This window comes from Amblyomma mixtum, chromosome 5 (assembly GCF_055824585.1).
Source record: "Amblyomma mixtum isolate Tamu chromosome 5, ASM5582458v1, whole genome shotgun sequence".
NCBI lineage: Eukaryota > Metazoa > Arthropoda > Arachnida > Ixodida > Ixodidae > Amblyomma > Amblyomma mixtum.
In genome coordinates this window covers 35,274,932-35,281,241 of record NC_143016.1, presented here as the reverse complement: position 1 = coordinate 35,281,241, position 6,310 = coordinate 35,274,932, and the positions used below count along the sequence as shown (strand labels likewise).

The following is a 6,310-nucleotide window of genomic DNA, read 5'->3' as shown; positions in this document are numbered from 1 at the left end:
ACGGGAATCCAGCGCAACCAATTGAAAAGGGGCGTTGGTTCCATCGGAGCGGGCTAGAGGTCACCACCGCAGTCACATGAAATCACAAAGAAAACAAGTCGTTCGCCCGGCGCGCGGGGGAGGAAGAGAGAAGAGGGAGGGCGTCTTGTCGCTACTTGAGTTTTTTCAGGGGCTTTAGGTTTCACCGGCACGCCGCGGCACCGGCTCCTCTTGTGGCGTCCCGCCAGATGGCGCGGCGAGTGGCGGCCGGTGCTACGGCGGTGCTGCGGCGGTGCTAGGCAACAGCTCAAGGTCGCGGTGCGGCCACGGCGAAACTGGTGCCGCGGCGAAACGGCGAGACTTGCACGTAATGTAGCTCTCGCTACAAAAGAGGAATCCTTATGCTCCGCCACTCGCCACGAGTATTTTATGAAAACGGGTCTCAGCTGGTACACAGAGTGGATAAACGGGGATACAAGGAAACGCTGGTTAGAAGCCTATTCGCGAATATAAAGGCCACCACACTTCAAGCACCCAGGTCCTGAATGCAACTGTGTACGGAATGTATAAAAGAGAATACGAGGAATCCCCACTGAGAAGCCAAATTCCTTCACATCAAGGTCACTGGACTTACTTTTACCTGATAATCAAACAACTAATGTGCTTCTTGAAGGCGAAGGTCTGTGAGAACGCCTTTGCTGCTCTGGCTTTGCACCGCAGTTCGTGCACGCCTTTTCACGTCATGTCTTTCCTCCTTTCCTTTATTTCTTCCCATCGTGCCCTTCCCCTCCTCCTCCTATTGCCATGCTTCCCCTACCTTCCCTTTTAGTAGGGTAGCAAACCAGTTTCTAATCGGTTAATCTCACCTCTCCTCTCTTTATATTGCCACCTAGTATTGCCAGGTGGCGCATACGAAGTAGGGCGACGACGACGAAGTAGGGCTCGCGCCGTGTGGAATCAGTCGCTTTTGTTGCCCCAGCTTGCCTGGCCTTCCCTTTCGTGCCTGCTTATAAAAGCCCCCTTCGTCAGCAAGTGCGCTACAGTCTGGTGGAGGCGCTGGGTACCCGTGAGCCCATGCAAGAGACCCCTCCAGGCAGCCGTCGAGCCAGCCCTGTACCGCTTGACACCCCGGTACATCGCTTCAGCCGGAGGATCCAGGGACTGCCATCGGAGGTTGGACCATTAGAGAGCGGCGCCATGGCGACAGCCGCTCCTCCTCCTCTGCAAACCGCTGCTGCCGCGCCATCCCACTACACCTTGCAGACTCCGCGGATTCCCAAGACGTTCCGTGGGGAACTTTTTGAGGATATGGAGGACTGGCTCCTTCACTTTGAATGCGTAGCTGCGTTTAACCAATGGGACGACGCAGCCAAACTCTGGAACGTTTACTTCAGCCTCGAGGATGGTGCTGCGAGGATGGTGCTGGATAGACTGTAGCGTACTTGCTGACGAAGGGGGCTTTTATAAGCAGGCACGAAAGGGAAGGCCAGGCAAGCTGGGGCAACAAAAGCGACTGATTCCACACGGCGCGAGCCCTACTTCGTCGTCGTCGCCCTACTTCGTATGCGTCACCTGGCAATACTAGGTGGCAATATCTACGCTGGCGATGAGAAAAAAAGGCGTGTGTAAAGTTCACGTGAGAGCACCAGGGGATGCTGTCAGATCAGATCACTATTTGCGAGGTGAATTTCTCGCTGGTCCCATAATCGTGATAACTTCAATGAAGTTTTGCTTGAAATGGCTTAGATAAAGAAAAACAGGTTCGGGGTTACCGGAATAACAGTCTGCGACTTAACAGAATAAATGGTTTGGTTTGGTTTATGGGGTTTAACGTCCCAAAGCGACTCAGGCTATGAGAGACGCCGTAGGGAAGGGCTCCGGGAATTTCGACCACCTGGGGTTCTTTAACGTGCACTGACATCGCACAGTACACGGGCCTCTAGAATTTCTCCTTCAAAGAAATTCCAGCCTCCGCGGCGGGATCGAACCCGCGTCTTTTGGGTCAGCAGCCGAGCACCATAACCACTGAGCCACCGCGGAGGCCAGAATAAATGAAACGTGTTAAAGTTCAGGACACAGAGGAGACCAGCGAAAGCTTTCGCTATGCTTCCGAGAAAGCAGTATTCGATAGTCATGGTGAAACTCTAATGTGTGTAAGCTTAAGCCGTAACCAGACGTGGAAAGGAGGAGTTGGGCAACAAAGTTGGCCACTCTTTCCGCAGCCTCTGGAGTCTTTTTAGAAAAATGAAAGAAAAAAAATCGCCTCGCCACAAGTGTTTTTGATTACTTATTATTTACAAAGAATGCTGTCACTTCTGTTGGAGACATTGATAGCAGGGGTGTATTACGCAGCATTTCTTTAAAACAATGACAAGCAAAAAAGGTTTTCTTGAAACACGCATCAGTGTACAGGCTGGATTAAACGCAATAACGGGAAACCCTACTGGTTCGTTGAAAAAAATGAAGTCAAAGACGTAAACACAGCCGCCTTGTGAAAACAGCAAATGTATATCCTGAGAGCAACCTTGAACCCATGCCGGTGTCGAGTTCTCACACATGCGCTGACCTTTCGTAGAAAACATCGAATCTCAGAGCAAGTTTGGACGTAATTTACGCTGTCAGTATTTTGTTATTGCTGGTATTGCGCAGCACACCACAGGCTGACTTCGTTTGCCGTTACATTATGACAAGCAATTTCGGCTGCTGTAAAGAAAAACAACCTGAGGCCAAAGAACTTTGCAGACTCGTAACGACCAGTGAGCAAGCTACTCCCATGTTCTGGAAAATTGCGCAATCGGTTAAATTCTGAATGTTCCCGTTCGCCTGCGTTCACTAAATATTCTCACAAAGTATTCTTTCAGACTTTTTTATAAGATAATAATGGAAAAAGACAGAGGTGGTTATTTGAGTGAGTATCCTGAAAAGTCACTCATTTGATCCGGAAACTACAGACTCTAAGCATTATCCATTTCTTGGTCCTGGAGTCTAATTGTTTCCATTTCAGTCCAGCTGTTGCTGCTGTGGCCACACTTAGTTTAACATGATTCATGGCTAACGCTGGAATGCTTGTGTCACCGTCTCTGTACGATATGCGCAGATGAAAGCTTTTTCTTTAATGCGCTCTTGTAGCACCTTATCTACCTCCACATGCCTCAAATAAGCAGCCAGTGCATTAGATCTATAGTGTATGACACTTTCCTCCCATAACAGAGTTCTTTTTGGTAATAGTGTCTCTTTATATTGATTTTACTAAAGCCTTCAAATGTATAACCTACAACGCACTTCTACTGAAACTGGTTTCCTAGGTTGTACGGACGTCCTCTAGAATTAAGGCGCAGTTACTTCTTAAATTGCGGGCAAACAGTTAACATATCTGGACTACTTTCAGACACTCGAATCAGTAACGTGAGGGTACCACAGGGTCCCAATTTCTGACCCCTTTTATTACTAATATATATTAATGATCTCCCTAACTTATAAATCGACCAAGAGGAAGATAATACTACCATCTAGTCATCTCATATTGCCGCTACAGGTAACCTGCCGGTAGCATCAGGTTGCGGAAAAATTAGCCGATGCAGCTTCAATGGGAAACGCATTTTGTCGTCCTCGGCGCTTAAACTGTACTGAATGCAGAATATTACACATGCAAATAAAGTATGTCGTCCGTTCGGTTATACCTGAAATTACTGCAATCATCATCTTCGTTCATAATTTGAACTTAGTGCAGGAGGAGTTTAACTTGAATAATAGGAACAAGGTAATTGCGCGCACTATACTTTCTGTGTATTGCACGAAACGTGCTGCCCAAATGAAGAATTGCTGCAAAACAGAAAGCGTGGATAGTGTAATGGAAATAATATGAAAAAAAAAAAAAACTGACCGTCCGCGACAGGACTCGAACCTGCAATCTTCTGATCCGAAGTCAGACGCCTTATCCATTAGGCCACGCGGACAGAATGACATTGCAAACTCTGAGGCAAGGATAGTGCATGGAGCGAGAAAGCCTTCGTTGCTTTAAGGTCACTGTACTTTAAGTGAAGGACAGGTGTGCCGACTGTGCATTGCATCAATAGGGTTACCTAAGCATGTATTTTTTTTTTACAAAAAAAGAGAACACGTCCAAAAGCTTTCGGAGCATAGTTTATTGCTTTACATGCTAAAGTAGCAGACATTTTTTGCTCTCTTGTTCTTCTCAAGTGCTGCAATAACTACCGCCGCCCCCATCCCGGGACATCGGGTGCACCCCCTGGAAAAAGTTCTGCGGACGCCCTTGGCCATTGTTGCTTCAATCGACTTTTGCGGACAGGTTGAAACCAAACACTCATCTGAAACGTAACGCCCTCTCACCATTGTGGAGACTGACTTTAATCTAATTGCACAAATTTACTGCAATTCATGATTCTAGCCTTAGCCAAAGTCATAATGCTCTCTCAAATACAACATTCGTTGCTGAATGCTCAGGCGACGTCTGAGTAGGAACGAACTAGTGGGAAAAAATACGTGATTTTCATTATAGTAGGATACAACTTAGAAAAAAAAAAACAACTGCTGGCCAATCGCAACAGTAAACGAAATCAGCTTTTTAATGTTTGACTATATCGAACAATCCCTGTATTAAAATTCTAGAGCTCATAATTTTTTCTTGTGATAGCTTCTTGTTTAGGTAGCAAGAAACGTTTAAGCAGCGGACTACTTTTTCGTCGTGGAGGAATTCTGTGCGCGGAAGCTCCATGTGTGCGGAGCTTCACTGCGGACTTAAGTTATATTCCACTATATGTACTGTTATTTTCGAACGATAGTGTGGTTAGGAATATCCTAGACACCCATCAAGCGACCAATACGGTGCACGTTGCAACGTGCCGATAACCGCCTCGCTTCACCCGCAGATGCGAAACCTACTTCTGAGCTATGTTCATAGTGGCAGAATGTCCCTGTAGGGACTCCCTCTGCCTTTAGATGGCGCTACCTGCCTTGTCGATCAAGAGGATACTCACCGAGTGCCGGAGCACAGCGCACTGGCTGCAATTGGTTTGGTTTATGGGGTTTAACGTCCCAAAGCGACTAAGGCTATGAGAGACGCCGTAGTGGAGGGCTCCGGAAATTTCGACCACCTGGGGTTCTTTCTACAGTCTCGGCCGTGGAGGAAGGAAACAACCGTATGGTCTCGGAGTGTCTTCTTTTTTACAGCTAATAGACCAACTAGGTATCCGCCCGCTTCAAAAGAACCAGCCATCACAACATCATCATCATCATCATCATAATGATCATCGTCAGCACTGAACTTCGTCTGGGAAGCGTCAAGGGAGCGATCAAGTTTACCTACACCGGTGTTTGCGGGCGATACTGTACTGTTGGCGAACGCACCGCGAAAGCTGCAGGCGCTGGTCACTGTCCGTGCAGACCCCAGGGCCCAGCTGAAGTTGAACGTCAATGCCGAAAAGTCGGCCGTGATGTGCTTCCAGGGGTTCCCTTAAGAAATGAAATTATGTTCGGTGTCTAAAACTCTAGGAGGGCGGTGGGATGTGAGGGCAGAGGAAAAGCGAAAGTCATTTTAAATAAAATTTTTGTCGTTGATGCGTCGGGTAGGAATAGCAATGTTTATGAATACAATTAACACTCATGACCAAAGGTGAGAAAAATTCCCCGTTGTGCGCAAAAAAAAAATCGTTACGAAATAAGGGGGTTCCTTAAGAAACGCAAGGGTATGTGTAGGGAAATCACGTGCGTTTCGCTGACTCTGTCAGCACGGAATACCTACTGAAGCTTAATCAAAGTGGAGAGTCGCTGAGTTATTGGTATCTAGGTGCAGAGTTCGGGAATGAATTGGACTACTGAAGAAGACACGGTTCGGAAATATTCTATGGAGGCGGACCCTCTGGCTGCGTGACCGGTTCCTCACGTACGACAGCTGTGGAAGATGGTGTACGTCCCCGCGCTATCATTTGCGCATACCATCACACGCCTGACCGTACCGGCTCAAGAGTGGTTGGAGAGCACACAACGCACAGTTTGCAAGCTGGCGCCCCGATGCCATAGAAGCGTTGGCAAACAGTCCGTGCAAAGTAACCTCGAGCGCAGGTACGCATTTATGGACCACTATTTGAGGGGGTGGTTGGGGTGGAGGTACGATTGGAACCATGCAGATCTGGGACTTATTTCATCGAAAAAATGGGCTTCAGCATGGTTTTCCTATGCAAAATTTCTCGCTTGAGGGTGGCGACCGTCCATTCTTCCCATCGCCTCCTTACCCATTAAATCCGCCTCTGCTCGGGTGGTCGGCCTTCGAGGTACGCGGAGCGTGAAGTAAGGTGGCGTGCGACGGCAGACT

At 47.9% G+C, this 6,310-nt stretch overlaps 1 non-coding gene across 1 annotated transcript; it reads right to left on the bottom strand.

Annotated features, from left to right (window-relative positions):
• Nucleotides 1-3,862: 3,862 nt before the first annotated feature.
• Nucleotides 3,863-3,935, bottom strand: TRNAR-UCG (transfer RNA arginine (anticodon UCG)). Its single transcript has one exon. It is a non-coding gene; the product is annotated as a tRNA-Arg (tRNA).
• Nucleotides 3,936-6,310: the final 2,375 nt, after the last annotated feature.